The following is a 22,037-nucleotide window of genomic DNA, read 5'->3' on the forward strand; positions in this document are numbered from 1 at the left end:
CCCAACCAACCCCCTCACCACCACCTCCTCTCCCCACTGCTCCCCAGCCCCCCCCCCACCAATACTCCAGCAGCCAATCTCCACGGAATGACAGGAAACGTGGGAAGATCCTGATAGCTTTCATAGCTGCACCGTAAGGTTTATGAAACACACTCCTCGGCCAAATGAACCCATGCTGACTCTCCTCCCTGCCGCAGACCCAGGCGATTGGCTGAGAGCGCCTTGCTGGTCCGATTTGCTTGCCAGGTGGGTTAAGTGCATTGCTTTGTCTTCATTTGGCCCAGTTCCCTTGTGTCATATCTCTTTATTTTCTTTCTCTTTCCTTCCTTCTCCTTCCCTCTGATAATTATCCTTTTTTTTTTTTTTTAAGCTACCATGTTTTTGCACACACTCAATATTTGGTTGGTTCTAGAAAAAAATGGAGAAACCGGTTTTGAAACCTAGGTAGACTTTTATGTAGGAGCAAGTCCAAAGAAAATCAGTTTTGGGAGAGTAAGGGGGTTGAGGTTTCAGAGTGATATTTTTGGTTTTCCCGCTTTTGGAAAAATGGATGTGAATTCTCTGATTTGAGTTCACTTGTTTCTTTCCCCCTTCTGTTTATCCTTCTGCTACCATTTATTCCACAGCTATTGAAAGAAAGCACCGAGATTAAAATAATACTTTCTTCCCAAAGCTGGAGAGTGGAATGGCAAAGGGGTATTTAAAAGAGAAAAAAGAAATGATTGGGTTAAACGAAACTGTAACTTTTTTTTTCCATTTCTGTTTATTTATTAATCAGACTTTTATTAATCCTGTCATTGACTCAAACAATAAGCATATATTTTCATTTGGGTCTTCTTCCCTTTTGTTGCGGTTGTTTTTTGAATAAAGGACAATTCCCAGAGCAGAACGGTGTTTATAGTTTAAACAAATGAAGAAATGCCACAAATATCACCCTCATTTCTTCCTCAGGAGAATAAACCCCAGTTCAGTCCTTTGAGATTTCTTATTTTCTTTTTGGAAGTGAAAGCTCAAAAATGTCACCAAAAAGGCCAATTGCGTACCCTTTAACATTAGTCTGAAATTGGGCCCATTCAGTTGGTTACATTTTCCTGAAATGAAGGAAGTATTCCCCATCTTTGACAATGTATTTTATGTAGATACGCGTTCAGTATCCTCCCTCTTCAAGGGCAATTCCCCTTCTCTTTTTTCCTTCTCTCCCATTTAGGAAACGACGTATACGGTTAAATCATAACATTGCCTCTCACTGACACGTTGGTAATCGAAAGCCGCAGGAGTCAGGTTGGGGACTAGAGGAGAATGGATGTGTGGCTGTCAATCTTGTGGAGTAGGTGCCACTGTGGAGCCAAAACCATCAAGAGCAGACATGTGCAGTCAACTTCTTTTTCAGACAGTTCTCATGTTAAACCATGTGACACTTCTCAGGCAGATCCTAGATACATGAACAGTTATGACTTAAAGCAAAAGGAAGCCCATGACTGTCGATGTGCCCAACACAGCAGGCATCCTCAGAGACAAAGGTACCTGTAGATTTACCCTGGGCTGCTAATGTTGTTTGCCTAAGTAACCATGACATCTGGACCCTGAAATGTGACCACAAAGAGATGTACACAAACAGCTAAGTATGGATATACAGACAAGTGTCTGTAGCTCATCATCATGGCTACCTATACTTTGCAGATGAAATCATGGCTATTCACAGGTCACAGGCCCTGTGGTGTGAATGCTGACTCCCATTTTAGGGGCGTATTCTCTCTCTTCAGAAAGCTGACAAGGGGACCAAGGGTTCCGAGTGAACACAACACAGTGGGTTTGATCATCCCAGTCCATGAAGCTACATGACTTAGTCATGAATGTACTACAAATGGCATTTGCCATTGTGTTTATCACTATTAGGACAGTAAACCAGGGAGGTATTTTCGAGTAACAAGGAGCCAAGACAATCTAAGTTTATCTCAGTTAATGGAGATGATTGTAATAATACCCAGGGAAATGAAGAATAGGAAACTACCTGATCAGCACACAGCTGAGGCTTAAGAAGAACTAGAGTGTCATTTGGGAACATTCAGTAGCTCCAGTGGTTTAGCAGCCCGCATTCATCTTCTAGAGTTACCAGGTCCTTGTTTCATGCCCTCAGCATCTGATATCCATTGCTCCTACTCAAGCAAATCTACCAAGTCCAACACTCCACTGACCCTTTTCTGCTTTTGTTTCTGCTTTTTCTACAGCACCAATTCCCTATAGTCCCCTTGCCTCTGCTGACTCATGACCTCATCACCATTGGCTTTTTCACTGTTATAACTTCTGCCTTCTTACTATGTGGTTCTCAGCTTCTGCACCATTTTTTGAGTCCCTTCATAGTCTGAGGCTCACATTTGCCACCATGAATGAGGATCTGAGTTGTTAGTCACCATGTAGTGTAGGGAAACGCTGGAGGCATAGTGGTTAAGAGCTATGGCTGCTAACCAAAAGGTCGGCAGTTTGAATCCACCAGACGCTTCTTGGAAACTCTATGGGGCAGTTCTACTCTGTCCTGTAAGGTTGCTCTGAGTCAGAATTGACTCAATGGCAGTGGGTTTGGGTTTTTGGATGGAGTGTAGAGCCGCTCTCACACCACACCACTTCATAGGCCACTGCTTCCGTATCTGTAATTGCCTTTGGGCCAGGGCTTCATCTCCAGCCCTTTTAATTGTTTCCAATAGTTAGGTCTATTAGGTACAAAGAATGTGTAATGGCGTCTTTCAAAAGGAGACATAGGCATGAGAGGCCCTCTGGGTTTCTCACCCAGAACCTTTCATCATTAGACATTCCTGGGTTCTAGGCTTCATACCACCTGGCAGGGCTTGTTACCACTGGACCCAAGGCTTTCTCAAGAAAACTAAGAAAAAAAATGTGTTTTCCAGTCTGCTTTTCTTAATGGCCTTTTAGAAGTTCCCATTTATATTCAAAATGGACTAACCATAGGTTGTTGATCTATGTCCCTTTTTTTCCCAGTCAGTGACTTTTAATGCTGTATCTTCAACCACTTTACAGTGGGTTCACCTCCTGGAAGAAAGAAACAGAAAAGAGAGATAACCTTCTCCTTGTGGGAGGCACAGTTTATCAAAGTAAACAAATGACTCTTTGTTTAAAAAATAGATATAGATATATATCCCAATAACAGCAACCAAACCTGCCTCCACAGAGTTCTTCCCCAGAGGTAGAAGGAAGGCAGCTTTTAGTGGCTCTTCATCCCCTTAACAGAGAGATGCTGGGTGTGGTCTATTAGGCCAGGCATTGGTTCCAAACATGGGCGATAGGCTGACTCTGTGAACTTCCCTCCTTTCTACACGGCAGCTTTGCTTCCAGGTTTCTTTTAATTTTTCTAATTAATTTTGAGAGCCCTTTGAGACATTTTCCATTTTGTTCACAGTTTGAGTCTTGCTCTGAGGTGTTCTCAATAAATGTCGTGGCGTCTTTAGCGGAATTCTTTCAGTGTAATGGATCCTTCAAAACAGACTCCTATTCCTGTTTAATTTGGATGCCTGATCTGATTGTCAGTTTCAATCCAGTGATGGCTTTGATTATCGACACTGGCTGATGAATCATAAGCACTCACAACACAGTTCAGAGAAGAGGGAGGGAGCCTGCTGGTTAAATGTTTCAGAATTAAGGAGCTTCTATATGATACTGTTTCTCCTTATGATTTGCTGGTATAGCTTTTCTTCTAAAACACTTGGCTTATTTCACGCTTAAGACAGGTCTATTCCAGAGTCTCAAATTGTGTGTGTGTGTGTGTGTCTTGTTGTTGTTAGATGCCGTTGAGTTGGTTTCAACTCATAGCTACCCTACGCCAACAGAACTAAACACTGCCCAGTCCTGTGCCATCCTTACAATTGTTGGGATGCTTGAGCTCATTGTTGCAGCCACTGGGTCAGTCTACCTTGTTGAGGGTCTTCGTCTTTTCTGCTGACCCTGTACTTTGCCAAGCATGGTGTGCTTCTCCAGGGACTGATCCCTCCTGACAACATGTCCAAAGTATGTAAGATGCAGTCCGAGGATATCGATGTTTATGTGTTCTGTTTCATTTTTGACAATTTCCAATTTTCCTAGATTCATACTTCATACATTTCAGGTTCAGATTATTAATGGATGTTTGCAGATGTTTCTTCTCATTTTGAGTCATGCCATATCAGCAAATGAAGGTCCCGAAAGCTTTACTCCATCCACATCATTAAGGTCGACCCTACTTTGAGGAGGCAGCTCTTCCCCAGTCATCTTTTGAGTACCTTCCAACCGGGGTGGCTCATCTTCCAGCACGATATAAGACAATGTTCTGCTGCTATACATAAGGTTTTCACTGGCTAATGCTTTTCAGAAGTAGACTGCTGGGTCCTTCTTCCTAGTCTGTCTTAGTCTGGAAGCTGAGCTGAAACCTGTCCTCCATGGGTGACCCTGTGGGTATCTGAATACTGGTGGCATAGCTTCCAGCATCACAGCAACACGCAAGCCCCCACAGTACGACAAACTGATAGACATGTGTGTCTTTAAAGAGAAACAAAACCTTGCAGATTAGATTTTAGTAGTTGTGTATTTGTTCCATTAACATATTTTCTTATTTGAATTACTGAGATCTCCTTATAATATAAAAAAAAAATACGTGGTCTTAATTCATAAAGTTTCTATGTGAATTTTCACAAACTTGGTTTAGTTGGTTTGAGCATAAACCTGTGCATCTCTAGTGTTTGTGCATCAGGTGGATATTTGTACCGTAACATGAGGAACTAACAAGGCAATTCAGCTGTTTTCCCAAATGTGCAACTTGGAAAGATCCAGTATTCCGCAGTGTGAAAAACACAGATGTCCTCCTCCACTTTGGAGAATGCCTGTCAGTCAGTTGCCACCTGTTCAGAAAGGGAACTGCCAGATGCAAAGTGGCAGCTTGTCACCAACTTCCCAAACCCAAATGTGCTAATTAACACATGCCCCCTCATGCAAACTCGTTTGATGCCTCTCTCCTTGGCATGGCAGCATTCAATGGAATGCCCCTTGGGTGGATGAGCCTGCAGCTCCAGTTGCCTTTGTTGAATGTGACCCAACAGAGGAGGTCATGGGTATGAGGGACTGGGAAGGTGCCTCTGAGTTTCTCCTGCAGGCCATCCAATCCCCTGTCTTTTATTTTCTTTTGCTATGTGGTAGTTGGCAGGCTCAATATCCTGCTACCATATGAGATTCTTATTTAAATAAAGTAGCTCTATAGTTTTGCCCAAGGAGTCCTGGTGGCACAGTGATTAAAGCGCTTGACTGTGAACTGAAACGTTGGCAGTTTGAAACTACCACTGGCCCCGTGGGAGAAAGATGTGGCAATCTGCTTTTGTAAAGATTTACAGTCTTGGAAACCCTATGGGGTTGCTATAAGCCAGAATTGATCCAGCAGCAATGGGTTTGGTTTTGTTGTTTTGCCCATGACTGCAAACCAATTCCAGGTCTTATAAAGCACATAGCTCACACTTTTGGGGGAATGGGATATTATCAGGGCTGAAAGTAGCACCTGTTCCCTTACTTCTTGCCTCAACCCTGTAGTGTCTGTTTCTGGTGCCATACAGATTCATCCCCCACTCCAGAAGTGAAGTCTTCATTTGCCCAGCTGTTGGAAGTATTGGAGGCTAACAGCTTTCAACTGAGTCCTCTCTCTTGTAAACATCCAAGATACACATCCTTCCCCAGGGACAGCCTGCATTCCAGCTCTGGAGGTCTTCCTCAGCCGAGGCCTTGGTTTTGTCTGCATCACAGTTCAGCTTCTTCCTCCAACCAATCCTGTGTCCTTTGCCCCACCGTAGGAGGTGTTGATCCAAGTATACTTCTCAACAGACTTCATGCATAAAAATATCTCTCATAGATTGTCTATACCTGACAACTACCCCCATCAAATCCTTCCTCGTGGTGTCCTGGAGGCAACTCTAGGTATTGCCAAACCACTCTGAGACATGAGAGACATGGCCTGGTATCCTTGGAAGAATGTGTACATCTACCACCACTGTCAAATTTTATGAAAATGCCTATCCTGAAAAATGTGGTGAAGCCATCGTCCTAACGGAAAGGAATCCCTTCTTCAATTGTTCAGTGGTAAAGATTCCAGATCTTTGGGAAAATGATTTTTAAAAATATTTTTTTGTTGTTGTATACATACAGATGGTAAAGAGCACAGGTCTGAATGTATAGCTTACAGCGTAATTTTTCAAACATACGTATTCATGTCACTGCCACCCAGATCAAGATGTCAAACACTTCCAACATTCCAGAGGCTCCCTTGTGCTCCCTACCAAAGGTAAACACAGTTCTAACTTGTATCCACATAAATATATTTGAAAATCATTATTTAGCACATTTAAAGTCTCTACCTTTCATGTACAGCCTTCAAAACTTGGTGAACAGTGGTGAAGGAATCATCATTCCTGTTAGGCTTTTAAAAGATGGCAAAGACATTTAGGAGGCACCATGCACAGGGAGAGACTCACAAAAATGAAGTGCTTAAAAGTATAGCAATGGCATTGTTAATATTGCACACATGTGTAACTCTACAGGCACCTAGAGAAATGGTTGAAAAATGCTACGCAACCAAGATGTCAGATTATTTATAATTTAGTCAATAGGATGGTTAGGTTGGAGTTGGAAGAGTCATTAGGTTCTGACTTTGAAGTTAAATCAGGATAAGCAATTTAAGCTCTGGACCTATTGCCATTTTTTCCCCTCTAAATTAGTCATAAATTTTACAAGACTTCACCTTGTCATCCATATAATCCTTCTTTCAACAGTGTTACTGGAGGTCCCTGCCTTTTTCTAACCATAGCCTCCGACATGTTTCAACCTTCAGTTCCGGTCCTTCCAATGTTGTTGCTGGGTTCCCAGGTAGTTTCATGTAGCATTTCTTGAGATCCACATTGTGGTTTTCTTTCTCCAGAAGAAAAAGAAAATGAAGGTTTTGTGTAATAAATGTGCTTGCAGTGACTTCTGCAGACTGTCCTCATCCAGGGCCCAGCCAGGAAAAGAGAGCCCACATACTTTTTGCAGGGAAGTTAAGATGGGGTCCGGTTACAAAGGCATTGAAAGAGTTGACAAGATAAACGGATTGGTGAGGCAACCCAGAGACTAGCAAGAGCAGAAAGCTGTTACCTCCCCAGACTAGAGGAACAAAGGGAAGAGATGAGGATATGGATCCCAGGAACCAGGGCTACCTGGCAGGAGCTGGAATCGTAAGAGGGCTGTGTGGCAGACGTTGGAGTCATGGAGGAGAAGCAGTAACCCAGTGCTGCTACCTAAAGCAGAGGGAATGCGAGGGGAAAGGGGAGAAATACCTGGCTTCTCCCTTACTCTCACCCTCCAGGCTCCTGACCGTTCCTTCTATTGGCTGATCCCAGCCAGTAGCCATTTGGCAGAGGAGCTTGGGAAATGTAGTTTGCACACAACAGAAGTCCCCTGCAATATGGACAGAGTAGAGAAAGGGAAGGATTGGATCTGGAGCAAAGAGGCCAATAATCAACAAACCCCCGTCCCCATCCCTCATTAATTCACGAAGAGAAAACCTTCCCACTAGTTTGGTGCACAGCTAAAAAAAAATTTTTAAGATGTGTTTCTAAGAAAAGCAAAGGACTAAACATTTAGCCAGAAACCCTGGTGGCATAGTGGTTAAGTGCTACGGCTGCTAACCAAAAAGTGGGCAGTTCGAATCCATCAGGAGCTCCTTGGAAACTCTATGGGGCAGTTCTACTCTGTCCTATAGGGTTGCTATGAGTCAGAATCAACTCAAAGGCAATGGGTTTTAAGCATTTAGTAAGGAGCCCTGATGGCACAATGGTTAAGTGCTTGGCTGCCCACCAGCTGCTCTGTGGGAGAAAAGACCAGGCGATCTGCTCCTGTAAAGATTAAACCATTGTCCTGAGCTGATTCTGACCCGTAACAACAATATAGGACAGAGTAGAACTGCCCCATAGAGTTTCCAAGGATGTAATCTTTAGGAAAGCAAACTACCACATCTTTCTCCTACAGAGCAGCCAGAGGGTTCGACCTTTGGTTAGCAGCCAAGAGCTTAACCACTATGTCACCAGGGCTCCTTCCTGTAAAGGTTATAGCCTAAGAACCTTTCTGCAGCAGTTCTACTCTGTCCTATGTTGTTAGTTATTAGATGCCATCAAGTTGGTTCTGACTCTTAGCAAACCTACGTATAACAAAACGAAACACTGCCCAGTCCTGTGCCATTCTCACAATCGTTGCTATGTTTGAGCCCATTGTTGCAGCCACTGTGCCAGTCCATCTCGTTTAGGATCTTCCTCTTTTTTGCTGACCCTCTAATTTACCAGCATGATGTCCTTCTGCAGGGACTGGTCCCTCCTGATAACATGTCCAAAGTACTTGAGACGAAATCTCACCATTCTCGCTTCTAAGGAACATTCTGGCTCTACTCCTTCCAAGACAGATTTGTTTGTTCTTCTGGCAGTCCATGGTATGTATATTCAGTATTCTTCCCCAACACCATAATTCAAGTGCATCAGTTCTTTGGTCTTCATTATTCATTGTCCAGCTTTTGCATGCATATCAGGCAATTGAAAATATCATGGCTTGGGTCAGGTGCACCATAGTCCCCAAGGTGACATCTTTGCTTTTTAACACTTTAGAGAGGTCTTTTGCAGCAGATTTGCCCAAGGCAGTACGTTGTTTGGATTTCTTGACTGCTGCTTCCTAGGCATTGATTGTGGTTCCAAGTAAAATGAAACCCTTGACAACTTCAGTCTTTTCTCCATTTATCATGTTGTTGCTTATTGATCCCATTGTGAGGATTTTTTATTTTCAGTTGGTCGTACTATGGTGGCTTGCATGTTGCTGTGATGCTGGAAGCTATGGCACTGGCATTTCAAATGCCATCAGGGTCACTCATGGTGGACAAATTTCAGCGGAGCTTCCAGACTAACACAGACTGGGAAAAAGAACCTGGCAAACTACTTCTGAAAAAACTAGCTAGTGTAAACTCTAGGGTTACTATAAGTCAGAATCAACTAGACGGCACACGACAACAACAAACATTTAATGTATCTTTGTTTTCAGGTCATGGGGGCTTCCAGCTGGAGCCTGTATCTTTGTTTTCAGGTCATAGGGGCTTCCAGCTGGAGCCTGTGCTAAGGGGCTGTGTCTCTTGTGCCTTGGGAGTTTATGGATGCAGCGCCTCACTGTAAGATTTACAAGCTATCTCATTTTCATAAATCAGCGATGTGCGCTCCGTGTGTGAGAGTCTGCAAATTCTAAACTAATATGTCGCTCTTTTTCTGTCTAGCATCATATTTATGTTAAGGCTCCATAAATTGCACTCCATGTTTCTGCAGCACAACTGTGATGAAAAGTGATGTAACCAACAATAAGAAAGAATGGAAATTAAAATGCAAGAAAACAAAATGAAATAAAAATTCATGCGACCTGTGATTTAAAGCTGCTTTCAGAAATGTGCCTTGATTAGAGGGAAGAAATCAAGTTTTCAGTTTGCATTTAGCCACTTGGCTGCTAAGCAATTCACCCTGTCTTTGCCATGTCAAATATGCCTCTTGTCAAGGTGCTGAGGATTGTTGCTGGGTCAGCGGTGATGGTGGTAAGCTTCTGAGCCTTAACATCCTATCAGGGGCAAAATTTCCAGAGGAATCTTAGGGACCAGCGCATTGAGGCAGATTGTAAAGGCAAAATGCCATCCTCAGAAGCCAGGTTTCCAACCAGCAGGCGAGGACAGAAGTGGGACTCCACGGAGGCCCCTCTCAGGCTCGAGCCAGGAATTTTGCTATTTCTGGCTTGCGTAGCAGACCAGAACAAGGCGGATTTCAGCGGCTCCATTTTAGCCAAGCCATTGTTGCCGTACAGATTTCAGAGTATTTTATGTGCACAGATTTCCTCCCAGTGTATCAAAGTCATGGAAGGCTTGACTGTACCAGAGCTAAAGAACAACCCTGCTACATGGCTCACTTGGCTATAGGAGGGCAGTGATTTAAAGGGAACTTACCTCAGATACAGAGCCTCTTCCTTTTCTTTCAGGGCATTGCTTTTCAAGTTTGTTTATTACATCTGAAAACTGACTGAAACATCAGGTTGTGCATTAGACCAAGGAATAAAGGGTAATATTTTAACATGCTAAAGGAATTCTGCCAGCCAGTCATAAGTATCAATCCATCACAATTATTAGAAACAATGTACTCTGCAGTAGTAAAGAGATACAGCCAATGTGCAGACACACACTAAATAAATTCCCTCTTAGCCTGGCTGTTTCCTCCCCTTCCCAGGGAAATGCAGAAACTGTTTATACAAAACAGAAATGACGAGAGGTGGAATTCAGCACCATATATATATATATATATATTTTTTTTTTTCTGGTTTCCATCATTTCTATAAGTCTCCAAGTAGACCTTGGATCAGCATCTCAGGTTCCCTCTTAAAAACACAGACTGGTCCTGGATTTGGGGTGTTAGTATTCACAGAATATGATTATAAAGCTAATTATGTTTAAGCATCAACAAGAACAGATCTGTTGGGGAGGAAGGAACGTGGAGTGGGTTGAAGAAGGCAAATGGATTCAGCCTAGAACACTGACCTTACCTCAGTATGTCCGAACATACGGAAGCCCACTTTTGTTTCTATTTTCCTTTCTTTTCCAGCCATATCTTCATTAGCAGAACACTGGAGGCAGCCCCTCTTTTCTGTAGCCATTTGCTTTACGTAAACCAGCTAGCAAACCGCTCTGTTCCTATTGATGTAGACATTACCACAAATCGCCACTTAGGGACCTGAACGAATTGACTAACTGGTTTCAGATCCAATACACATAACTTGATCAGACACAAAGTTTAAGTACACTTGCAGGCGTGCCAACTGCACCTACCGGGAAGTGACTCTTTGGCTGCCAGTTTAAAAAGGCCCTAAGGGAAACCTGGAGGAAGGCAGGCAGACGGTGGGGTGAGGCAGCAAGTCTGGAGGTTTCAAGGAGAACAGCCCAAGGTGGAAAGAAATAAGGCATTCTGGGCAGGAACCAAGGCAATTTCAAAAGCCACATGGGCACTTCAGTGCAAGGTGCATTTGATACAACTTTCCTTAATTTGATTTTTTATCCTGCCTTCGAAGCAGCAGCTCTGAGGTCTGGAAGACAAGTGTCAGATCACATGGGAGATGACTGAACTCAGATCAGAAAAGTCTCAGCTGGCCAAGGGTCAGCTGTGTGTGCCTCTGCCCATCAGGCTGCTACACACCCAGGAACAATGGTGTTTGAGCTAATTGTCTTCTCAGTAGTCAGGAAATTGCCTGGGTAGAACTGGGGAAGGGCTCTGGGAAGAAGCAGTAGCAGTGACCCCAGGAGGTCAGGGCTGGTCTGGGGGCATGGCTGGGGCTAAGGATCACACCAGCCTGTTCCTTCCATGCCTGGCATGCCAGCCCAGCCCTGATCAAGTGGCTGACCGTGTCCAAAGGCGTCACTCTCATCTCTGACCCAATCCAACAATTAGGGCATTAACTGCTCCTCACTCCCTTGGGTTATAAGTTTTTGTTTCCCTCCAGTCTACTTGGGATAGGAATGTCGTGTTGCTGTGACATGAAGCTTTCCCTCTGAATACTGCGTAGTGGAACTTACAAGGGTGGGTGTGCAAGTGGAATAATTGACTGAGTCTGTAGCCACAGAAGTTTCTGGAAAAAAAGAATGAAAAAAAAAATCTGTCAGTTCATCCGCTGTGTGTGAAACTGTGTAGGTGTATGTGTGTACATTGAGATGTGGGCAATATTGATAAAGATGAAACAGATAGGATCCTGGCAAGAAAGGGACATGTAGTCTATCAGAAGCAGTCCAGACTAACAGATGTAAAACAATAAGTGACTCAAGAAAGGCTCCAAAGTTAGAATAGAGAGGAAGGATTACTCGCAGGAAAAAAACAAACCAAACCCGTTGGTGTTGAGTCTCTTCCGACTAATAGTGACCCCATGTGTTACAGAACGGAACTGCTCTGTGGGGTTTTCTTGGCTGTAATCTTTATGGAAGCACATGGCCAGGACTTCCTTCCATGGTACCTACGGGTGGGTTTGAACCACCAGCCTTTAGGTTAGCAGTGAAGCACAGACCGTTTCACCACTTAGGGACCTTTCCTCACAGGGAGAGAGGCAGATATGGGTAGACTTCAAGAAGGATTGTATTTGAGTGGGAAAACCCTTTAAAATTGAAAGAACAATTCCAGTTTAAATGTGGACAAAAATATTTCTTTTGCCATAACGTTTATATTTATATTAGTATGTGTATTTTAATAATATTTATTTTAGTATCCATTTTTTTTAAGTGTACTTATTGAATACCTACTATGTACCAGGAAAAGTACTGTGGATACAGTGAGAAATAGTACAGACATGGTTGGTGACCAGGTAGAGTTTTGATCTCACAACAGTTGTCTAGGAGCAGGTTATTGAAGGCTTAAAGCATTTGACTGTGAAAGCTTAATCCTTACAAACTGAGGTAGTTTAGTGTTAAGGGCAACTTTTAAAAATGATATGGTAATAGTAATAACCAATAATGGTAATACATATTGAGCACTCCTACATATCAGGGACTGTGCAGAGGAATCTCGCTACATTGTATCATTTAATCCTCACAACCATTTAATAAGGGGGAGGCACTTAGTCCCATTTGACATCTGTGGCTTAGAGAGGCTAAGGTATACCCCTCATGCAAGGGAGAAAGACGGGGTTTCAAATTTAGATGTATTTGACTCCACCCATGCTCTACCGTCCACCTTCTCTGGTGGCAATGTGGAAGCTGGGACAGGATGGAGAGTGACTAGTGTTAGGGAAACCAGTTAAAGGAATAACAGGAAGCATATTATTATTATCCTTTGTCAATAATAATAAACATATACTTCCAAAAATAGGGCAAGGGAGCTGGAGAGGGGTATCCAATTCAGGAGTCTTGTGTGAACTAAGTATCTACAGAATTGGGTGGTATGTGGAATTGTGAAGGTGGAGGAGCTGGGAATTCTGAACCATATCAGACTTCGCATCTATATGAGGTGTCAAGCCTCTGAGGTTTGGGGATTTATTTGTTACGACAACACAGCCTAGCTTTACCTTGACTACTAGAAATCCCATGAGTATGAAAGTCAGGATGAGCAAGAATATTTTAACGAGACTGTGCCAAAAGTATATCCACTTTATAGGAATGTGAGAACCACATATAAAATCCATACCCAAAAGAGTAGTGAGGTAAATGTTAGTCACGGTGAGAAATATGGCATCATGGTACATATTCATTGCAGAAAACATCAATGAGCTGTCACCTCCGTAGTTTCCTGGTTTCAGTGGAGCTTTTTGTTTGTTTGTTTAACACAAGGTGATTCTGCTTAATGGAGCTTGTGGCAATGAAAGGTGGAATTATGTAACATACAAATTCAGTCCTGATACCTGATGTATCACGTGTACCTTGAAGCTAACTCCCACATCGTCTAAACCAAAATTTTCACTAGTACGAACAAGAAGGGAATCACCTATGGTTTCTTCCTACAGGCTTACAATTTTTTACAATAGAAATTGGGCAAAACTTTACAACTCTGTGTTATTAAAAGTATCAAAGGCACTTTCTACTTTGGAACATATTTTTTGTGGCAGTATGGAATGAGTTAATGTAGTGATTCTTAGGCTGGACATCTCGCTACATGAAGCAGTTGATGTTATTCCTCTATTCTGAGCTGCAGCAGAATTCTTGATAAAATTGTTAGCATGTGTTCTGATAGAATGACTGTTAAGTTTAAGGTGGAAATGTAAAGATTTTAAGACACTCTTCCATAAGTATTTGAATAACTGCGATGGGACTTTGTGGGAATTGGTTGCATAACAGGAATTTGTAACAATTATATAAATAGTGTAGCTCATGTTTTTCCACCTGATATGATATTTTTCATATTTATATAGCATGAATTGAGGCACTGTTATCATTTTGTGATTTTATTGAAGTGCAGTTCAGACAAATTTTGACATTGTAGAATGCAAGATTTCAGTGACTGATCCCTGCTCTTGAAAGAATGCTAATGATGTTGCAATTACCGTAAGCTTTGTTGTATTCAGCTTAAAAAAACCATTATCTGAAGAAATTGTTTTCAGCATTCTGAGTCAGAGCTTCCGTTCATTTTTATAAAGTGATGTTACTGTTTTTCCCCATAATGCAATTCTTAAAAAGTGGGGGAAATGATTTTGAAACCAGAAATTACTTGTGAGTATCTGCCCTTAGAACTGAATTTAGAAGAAAGATTTCCAAGATAATGCTGCTTAAATTAAGAAAGTTGCAGAAGAAAATCGCTGGCATTCATTGCAGTGTTAATCTAGTGCACCATTAACAGGGGTGTGAGGTGTTAACGGCTGAGATACTCCTCCAGACCTCTGAGAGGCAGACCGCAGCGCTTCTATGAGTTACACCGGTTGCAGCTGGAAAAGCCCTAAATGGGATGGTCTGCAGAAGGTATGGAATCATTCCTCCGTTGCTCCTCTCACTCTGTCATAAAATGATCTTTTTAATGAACTTTCAGTTCTTAAATCATATCTTAATGAGAACTTGCTAGCCAGATGGGATAGAAAGATCAGACATAATTGAATGTGTGTATAGATTTTCATCAGGAATACATTAGAATTCCAAACATAAGGAAAATGCGGAATTGTCTTCTCTCACTGCCGATTCAAATGCTGTGATCAAGAGGCCATTCTCCCTGATTAATATCTTTTGGGGATCAGAGAAGGCATTAATGGTAGAATCATTCTTGATAATCCAAATTAATGTGCAGAAACTGGGGAAAATATGGAGGTCTAGATAGCTATTGAAATGAAAGAATAATTGTAATAGCTGTGTTAGAGTTTGCTATGTACTGAACAATGGGCTAAACGCTTTGAATGTATGATTTTATTTAATCATCACAACAACCGTATAAGATAAAAAAAAGATAGGGACTATTATTATCTCCATTAAAAATTTTAAAACAAAAATCCCACTGCTGTGGAGTCGATTCTGACTCATAGCAACCCTATCTCTATTTTAAAGATGAGAAAACCGAGGTTAAATAAGTTATCCAGAAGCACAATATCCAAAACCAAAGAAAAAACAACCTAAACCCTCTGCCATCATGTCAATTCTGACTCATAGCGACCCTATGGACAGAGTAGAACTGCCCCATAGAATTTCCAAGGAGTGCCTGGTGGATTTGAACTGCTGACCTTTTGGTTAACAGCCATAGCACTTCATCACTACGCCACCAGGGTTTCCACACAATATCCAGTACGTAGCAAATTAGTAATAATAACAGTACTATTGTATTTATTATTAATACTGGTATTAAGTTGGCATTTGATTCCAGAGCAGATGCCCTTAATCACCACTCTATCTTGGCATCCTGACAACTGAACAAATAATTGGACATAAACTTCAACAGTGGATGAGTGATGAAGATAAAAACAAATATAATGTCTAGGCTGACAGACAACTTTTGCTGGGTTTTGTATGCCCTGTCATATAGCTTTATTCTCTGGGCACCCCATGCTTCCCCAAATCACAGCCAGCTTCCCAGAATGAGAAAACTTGATCAGGGAGCCTTCTCCCAGTAGAGTTAAAATACTGCCCCATGTTTTGTTGTTCACACAGGATTCTAGGAGATAGCCATTGAGATTTACCTGCTGTATCCATCCATGTCGATATCAACAACTAGTGTTATCCCTGTGACTCCCCCAGTGTGGATTGACCTTGCTGTGGCCTGCCATTTGGCTACTACATCCCTGCTATTGTAGCCCCTGTTATTCTTTCCATCCCTCCAGCCTTCCGACACTCCCATTCCAACCAGTGCTGGCTCGTGTCGCTCCTTTGGTAATCACCATGGTGGGCTTTTCCTCCTTCCTTTGCCACCCTCATTACTGCTGCCCTCCACTTGCCACAGAAGTATTACAGCTGTGAGCAGGCAGCCCTAAAGCATGGCCCCATTCTTTTAGCTTCTTACAGCGTTTGCAGCTCTTTTATTAGTTCCCAAAAGAGTAGCCTTGCCCTCTGAAGTTCTTCTGGCTCTTCTTTTGAGAACCTTGTATCAGTTATCTATTGCTAAGTAACAAATCACTCCCAAAATTAGAAACTTAAAATGAAAATTATTTACTTGCTCACTATATTGTAGATGGACCACCTGAACGAGGCTCAGCTGGGACAGTTCATCTGTACCACATGGCATTGGCTGGGCTCACTTATATGTCTGGGACCTCAGCTGGGTCAGAAAGGACAGCTGGACCTCTCTCTCCATGTGGTCTCTCATCTTCAAGGAGGCTATCCTAGGCTTTCTCACACGGTGCTGGGAGGATTCCCAGCAAGCAGAAAGAGAGGCTGAACCTCAATGCATAAGTACATTTCAAACTTCTGTTGCATCACATTTGCTAAAGTCCCATTGGTCAAAGCATGTCACATGACCAAGCCCAGAGTTAATGAGGGAGGGAGTACACAGAGGTGGATACAGAGAGATGTGATTCATTGGGGCTGTCACTGTAAAAGTCTATCACAGACCTGAATAAAATCTCGGCTCCTAACCGAAAGGTCGGCAGTTAGAATCCACCAGCTGTTCCTTGGAAACCTTAGGGACAGTTCTACTCTGTCCTATACGGTCACTATCAGTCAGAATAAACTGAACGGCAACAGGTTTATGGTTGGCTCAGAAGCCGTTTGTGTGACTCCACCCTACAGTGACATCTAAATGTTTCATCTTGACTAAATTCTTTACCTTGATATTTAAGGCCCTCACCAGTGTGGCTCCTGTCCAAAATTACCTCCCTATAAACATTCTCAGGAATCCTCTACTCCATCCACTGTCCCTATTCACTGTCTTCCCCATTTCTTGAAGGTCAAACCATTGCCATTTCTAAATAGCACGTATTTCAACTTAAAGAAGGCTGTTCTTCTACCGAACTCCAATCTCCAGTACTATTTTCATGACTTCACTCCTTCCATTTCTATCATTTTATATGTTTTATTTTTCCAAGTAGGTTTTATGCTCTAACACTTACAATATACACCTAAGATACAAATAGCCAGGAACGTGAATTGAATTGGGGTTACGGTGAAAAGAACTTGCCTCTGTGTTTAACTTTGAATTCCTTGCAAGAGTTGAAGTTGGTCTTGTTCTGGGTTAGAGGTAAAGCCTGAAGTCCTCAGGTAGGCAGAGCAGTGTGAGCACATTGAAGGGAGTGTTCTTTGCAGAGTTTTCACATAAAACAAATTCCATCCCTGAGGGGGGAAAAAAGGAAGAGAGGCCCTAAATTCAGCCAGGAGCAAGGAAGTTTATGGGCTAGAATGAAGACTGCATCATAAAATCCATGAGGTAAACAAGGAGGGTCAGATAATTTGGTTTTTGGAATACACACTGGTCTGTTTTTATGTTGGAGACCGGCTGGGATTCTGTCATTGATAGGCTTTCCTCACAAGCTGAATTCCCCAAAGCAAAAGCAGAGTGTTGGAGAAGAGCCCGTTACCAAGTGACACTTTTTAGACCCTCAATTAAGTTTTTGGATAATCAGATGGCATTCATTCAGCACAGGTTTATGGTTCAAGTACCATGTACCAGGCACTGTGCTAAGCACCAGGGACCCAATGGTGAACAAGAGAGAGGCGACCTCTGCTCTCATGGAGCTCACAGCCTTGGAAAAGCAGACAATTAGAGAACTTTGCAATAAGGTCTATAGGGGGCACTGTGAGAGCATGTAGGAGGGGGCTTATTCCAGACTTAGGAAGTCAGAGAAGGCTGCCAGGAGGAAGTAGCATCTAAGCAGAGACCTGAGGAAAAGGATAAGGATCTTAGAAGTGTGTGTGTGCACATGTGTGTGCAGGTGTGTGTACATGTGTGTGTGGCAGGGTGAGGCAGTACCCAGGAATACTTCTGTAGGCAGAGGGGGTAATTTGTGTGAAAGCAAGAGGCCAGAGAAAGCATGTTGGCTTTTCAGGACATTGAAAGAGCGTTTAGTGCGGATGGAGTTCTGAGAAGGGAAGAGAAAGAAATGAAGCTGGAGAGGTGACCTGGATGCTACAGGCCTGGGCAGTCACGTCAAGGGGCACATGAAGAAAAACCTAAATGCAATTAAAAATCAGAAGGGCATGTTCTTCAAAGAGTTTTTTCTTTCTCAAAAAAAAAAAAAAAACTTTATAAATGCTAGGAACTTTTTTTTTTTTTAACTCTAAAGTTTCTCTTGAATGAGACTCAAAACCTGGATTATACCTAATAGTTGAGTGTTCCTCATTTAAAACTAGCAATGAATGGGGATGAGGTTGCAGAGAGAAGTATAGGGCCAGTCATTCCCCTATCTAATGAATGGGGCATTTCAGAAGGAAAAGGAGCCAGCATCTTGGGCTTCTACTTCTTCATCCAGTGCCTTCCCTAGATGACCTGTGGGTCCCATCTGCAGCGACACTGTGCAAGCAGTTTGTCATTTCCTTTTACTCATTTTCCAACCTTCTATTTGACTTTGCTATGACCTGATCTATTTTTAGTCTTTCTTCTGTTTGTGTTAATTTTCCAAATACTTGCGAGTAGCCATTAGTTCTCTCTTTACTCTTTGGAGGACAAAATTGGCAGGATCCTTTTGTAGCTGTGTCTCTGAGGATACTTCAAACCTTATCAAAATTCCATTTTTTCCTTATGGGAAATGCTGTCTGGTTTAAAGGCATGTATGTGGCTCTATCTTTCCACTTGTACAAGTGGGAGGTTCATATTCCTTTCTGTGTTCTAACATTGTACATTTTTATGAAATGTAAAATAAAAATATAGTACAAATGAAATGCATGCAATGTCCCTATGTAACTGGAGGAACAGAAATGAAGGACATTGTATTTCCAGATAGGCCTTTTTTATTGAAGGTATTCCTCCAGCAGAACAAACAGACTCTAAGACAAGGGAAATTGGAAGGTGATTGTTTTAAAGCAAAGGATGCTTTTGGAAGTATTGATCCTTCACTCTTCATGTGCGTGCGCACTGTAACTTTTGGTAACCAGTTCTATGCCATCCCCTCTTATGCCTTGCCTCTCTCTGGGGCAAATTTGGCTCCAGGCTGACCATTCCCTTTTGCTCACCCATGCCCCACAAAGGGGTGATCTCATCTCAGAGTCATCTGATATTCTAGTGGCCCATCTGGTCACCAGGCACCTAGCTCCTGGGGACATGGAATTAGGCCATCTCAAGGGAATGCCCAGGGCGAAAGACTCCAAACATTTTCTTCATGAGTTTGGGGCTTAATGCATCATGATTGGCGGTTTTCAAGCCGTATCTGGTTTTTTAAGGGATTAGAGCCAGCCAAAGTTTAGCATCTTCAGGAGTGAGGTGGAGGAAAAAATCTCAGCCATGACCCTGGAAGCGACGGCCTCTGGAGCACTGGTATAAAAAGCTGCACTGTGGAATGAACATATTCTCTGCAGCCTCAGTTCAGAAGCCTTCTCATCGCCCAGGGCTCCAGTTCCAGTATTTGCCCTGGCCCTGCTGTACTTTCCTTACTTAGGCCCTGGCACCCAAAAGGAGTTTCTTATCCTGGTCCCCTATCCTATCCCCCTGCAGACTTGACATTCTGGCAATCAAGTGTGTGCACGTTCTAGTGGGATATTTCAGACTGTTTTCTTATTACTAAATGGAGAGGTATTAACAACACAATGTAGAAATTAAAAAAAAAAAAAGGCAGAGGGTGGGGAGTGGGGGAAGAAAAGAAAAAGACAGCCGCCTGCTCTTTTCTTCTTGGTATTATTATTTGTGACAAAGCCCTAGGTCCATTTTTCTTCATAATTTGCAGGACTCCTAATGGGAACAGCACCTCCCAATTACCATGGCTGCCAAAGGCTAATTTGGTTACCCTCCGGATCCACAATAGCGAAACTGTGTCGAGCCTTTGTCGATATTTGCATACTATACATACCAGGAATGTAAAACAGCTGCCTGGCCCCTCTCCCACTATCATGGCAATTATGGGTCATTAGCTTTTTCTACCTCCCCCCCCCCCTTTTTTCTTGTTCTTGTCTTCCAGAGTCTGGTAGGCAGTGGTAGGCAGCTGACAGGTTTGCACAGACAAGAAATGAGAAAGCCGAGCTGCGTGGCCTATTTGTTAAGAGTCGGAGGCTGACGAACTGCCACTTGAATTGCACGAGCACAGCCCTGTGCTTTTATTTCTTGATTACCTCCGCCTTTTCTTTTCTTCTCCCCTCTCCTCACAGCTCCCCCTTTTCTTTTGGGAAGGCTCTCAGAGGGTCAGTGCCGCCAGGCCCCGCACGTGTCTATGTGTATGCATTTGTCCTGGCTCCCTGGCAAACTCTGCTGGTCGGTCATTGCGCCTGGCGGCCAGGCCCAGCCATTTAGCCAAGGCCTGTGCCAGCATTTGGTGCTGAGAGGTTAGGTCTCAAACGTGGGTGGTGAGTCCCAGCACCCAAGTGGATCCACATTAGTTAGCGGGAGGCGATGCTTTACTTCTAAATTTTCTCATTGAATTGTAGCCCTCTGTGGGAGGTGGGGTGATAAGGAGAAGAAGGTAAGAGAAAGGGGCTTAACCATGATGTGAAGACCCTTTAGAACAATGTGTTGTGTCTTGCGGTAGTTAATGGGAAGTTATGGTTTTGAATATAATTTTTTCCCTTCAAGCTGCTAATTTTATTGACAATATGGATAGATTGAAAGACCCAAAAGCTTTGTGTTGTTTTGTTAAAGCAAATAAGTGAGGCACAAATGTAAATTACATCTCCAGGTTCACATTAGAGGTTTGCAAATAATACTGAGCTAATGGTTATTGCAAAGGAAAATAGCACTGGGATCAATATTCTATACAGTGGAAGGCGATACCTCTCTCTCTTTTAATCACCTCATTGCAGAAATGGCATTGAAATTTGAAATCTCATTTTCTCCATTTGTACAAATTGAACATAAATCACTATGAGTGAGAGGAGGTGGCAGGCAGCTTCACTCTTTGTGGGATTGCATTACTAATTAGTGTTGGGCTAAAGCCCCGCACAGCCTGGGAGAGGCTTCCCTAGACCTTTGGCCAAATGCAGGATACTCTGAGAAGCCTGGGCGCATGGGGAGGGGCTCAGACCCTCCAGTGAGGAGTGAGTGAGGCCATATCAGTCTGCAAAAGAAGGAACACAAAGGGCAGAAGGCATCTCAGATCCTCACATGCTTACGTAATTTTCTGAGGCTGGGTGGTAGTTCCCAGCGGATCCCCTCTTAGATTTCAGTGGGGTCAGGATATACAGGACAATCACTGTTCCCCAAAAGAGGCAATTGAGAGGTCAGCTTCCACACTTTGCCTTTTGTCTCTGGCTGTAGGATTAAGGGAGTCCTTTGGTAATGCAAATGGTTAGCACGCTCATTGCCAACCTTTTGGTTGGTGGTTTGAGGACACCTAGAGGTGCCTTGGAAGAAAGACTAGCAATCTACTTCCAAAAAGTCAGCCATTGAAAACCCTATGGAGCACAGTTCTACTCAGACGCACATGGAGTCACCATGAGTCAGAATTGGCTCTACAGCAACAACAGGGCCTGCTCAACGCCAGCAATTTGGTGTAACCTTCCCAAGCTGACCACCTGCCTACCACCTTCCTGCCTTCTGCCCTTCCCTTTCCTTCATTCCTTGAGTTGGATATACTTTCCCTAGTGTCTCTCATGGCTCTGAGCTGGATGGTAAATATTATTTACAAAGGATATTCAGAGATGTCGAAGGGCCTCTGGCATTGTACCCGTTTCAACTATATTTTCTCAAGTTGTTCAAATGTTACTTACAATATATTCGGTTTTTAGGTTATGAGGTCATCATGGGAAAAGGGATGAAGACCTCTCTTTCCCTCCCCAGGTTGAACTATTCCATGTTCATGCACTTCTGGGCTGGGCAGCTGCAGGGGGAATGTGTCTCATTTCAAAGGTGGTAAGAGATGGGTAAGAAAGATGGCAGAGGTGTCAACTCAGCTGGTGAGACTGCTGGATTTACAACTTTGTTGTTAAAGATTTGGGAAGACATAGCATAGAGAAGAGT

The 22,037-nt window shown here is 42.9% G+C and overlaps 1 protein-coding gene across 3 annotated transcripts in view; it reads left to right on the plus strand.

The window, feature by feature from the left end:
• Nucleotides 1-14,224: 14,224 nt before the first annotated feature.
• ZFHX3 (zinc finger homeobox 3) overlaps nt 14,225-22,037 on the plus strand; it is a 701,029-nt gene continuing 693,216 nt past the window's right edge. For all 3 annotated transcript variants that reach the window (XM_049864644.1, XM_049864650.1, XM_049864646.1), the window contains exon 1: nt 14,225-14,488. The gene's annotated coding sequence lies outside the window, so the exon portion shown is untranslated. The remainder of the gene's footprint in view (nt 14,489-22,037) is intronic.

The sequence above is a fragment of the Elephas maximus genome, chromosome 21 (genome assembly GCF_024166365.1).
Source record: "Elephas maximus indicus isolate mEleMax1 chromosome 21, mEleMax1 primary haplotype, whole genome shotgun sequence".
Lineage (NCBI taxonomy): Eukaryota > Metazoa > Chordata > Mammalia > Proboscidea > Elephantidae > Elephas > Elephas maximus.